Genomic DNA, 1,580 nt, shown 5'->3' on the forward strand with positions numbered 1-1,580 from the left:
CACTCACTCACTCACTCACTCACTCACTCACTCACTCACTCACTCACTCACTCACTCACTCACACATATTGGGTACTTGTATAGTATAAAAGTATGGTATTTCCAGAGGAGCACTCAGCCCGAGTTCTGAGCTACAACAAAAGGGGAAAATAGTTTTGTTTTATGTATTCATATGTATAAAAATAATTATACAAACAAACGTTTTCACCGAATAAATGTTTTTTTTTATTTTAGTTGTTTGAAGACAACGCGCTGCCTCCCCAGGGAACCGAACCCGCGATGTAGCAACTGTGAGTACAACGTTTTAAACACTATATATACAGGCAAGGTTGTGTGGTTAAAAACTCTTGCTTCTCAGCTACGTGGTTCCGGGTTCAGTCCTAATACGTGGTACCTTGGGCAAGTTCCTTTTACTGTAAAGACGTGTGCTGATCAAAGTTTTGTGAGTAGATTTGGTAGATGAAAACTGAAAGAAGCCCGTTGTATATGTGTGTGTATTTGTGTGCGTGTGTATGTATATATGCGTGTGCCTTTGTGTTGTGTTGGTTCCCTATCACCGCTTGACCACCGGTGGTGGTTTGTTTACATTCCCGCGACTCAGTGATTGGGCAGAAGAAAAACGTGGGGAAAAAACGAGAAGAAGATTGGTGCAAAAGATGGAACGAATAAAGAGAAACTCGTTGAAGAATTACGGTCCTCGCCCTCCCTGATTACAAAAAGCTCATTAAATACAACTGGTTTAGAACAAAATAACAGAAAATATGTCTAAGTCTGCAAGACTCAATCCAGAGCGGGTGGTGCCGTCCAGTTCGATAAAAGAAACTTGTGCATGTGCCTACACCTGTTAAAAATTTCAGATCGTCACGCAGTGAGTTGGAATTGCTGGATCGAAGAGGAGCTGCGGAGTGGAACTGAACCCGGAACCATGCAACTGCAAAGTGAGCTTCTTAACCACACAGCCACGCCTGGGTTTCACATGTTGGCTGTCATGGCGGTTAAGAGGACGAATGCTTAACGCTTTTGCAATGATGAAGTCAACTTTGTTCCGTTTATACTTGGTTTACGCTTAATTTCTTTATAGTTACTTTACTCCAATTCACGACGTGTTTCTATTGCTAAAGAACACAAAAATAAAAGACCCAGCCCGTAACCAAACCCACGCATTTATGAAAGAAAAAAAACACGAGTAATGAATAGTCAGGCAGACATCTTCCTTCTATATTTTATTTTTCAAACGTTCTTTTATATATTTATATTATTTTCATTTAGCAAAGATGGCGACACCAGTTAAGCGCTATTGCTGTTTCTCATGAATATGGTTATTTCTATGATAATGCTGCAGCCTGTTATTTTTATTTTATTTTAGTTTAGTTTAGTTTATTTTATTGCTTAATTTTTAATTTTTTGTTTTATCGATCACTAGACTAGTGGGGGACTGATACGACAGATAACGTAATATAACATATATATAATATCGATTCTTACATAAATCCATATACATAATTATATATACACACACATATATGCCTAAATATATATGTGTATATATATATATATATATATATATACACGTATGTGTG

The 1,580-nt window shown here is 37.6% G+C and overlaps 2 long non-coding RNA genes across 2 annotated transcripts in view; one reads left to right on the forward strand and one right to left on the reverse strand.

The window, feature by feature from the left end:
- Window positions 1-1,580, forward strand: part of LOC128250082 (uncharacterized) — a 105,105-nt gene that overhangs the window by 95,152 nt on the left and 8,373 nt on the right. Inside the window, exon 2 of the long non-coding RNA XR_008266205.1 lies at window positions 235-290. This is a non-coding gene — a long non-coding RNA (uncharacterized LOC128250082). The remainder of the gene's footprint in view (window positions 1-234; window positions 291-1,580) is intronic.
- LOC128250083 (uncharacterized) overlaps window positions 1-1,580 on the reverse strand; it is a 62,083-nt gene that overhangs the window by 54,530 nt on the left and 5,973 nt on the right. The window lies entirely within an intron of this gene.

The sequence above is a fragment of the Octopus bimaculoides genome, chromosome 19 (assembly GCF_001194135.2).
Source record: "Octopus bimaculoides isolate UCB-OBI-ISO-001 chromosome 19, ASM119413v2, whole genome shotgun sequence".
Taxonomy (NCBI): Eukaryota; Metazoa; Mollusca; class Cephalopoda; order Octopoda; family Octopodidae; genus Octopus; species Octopus bimaculoides.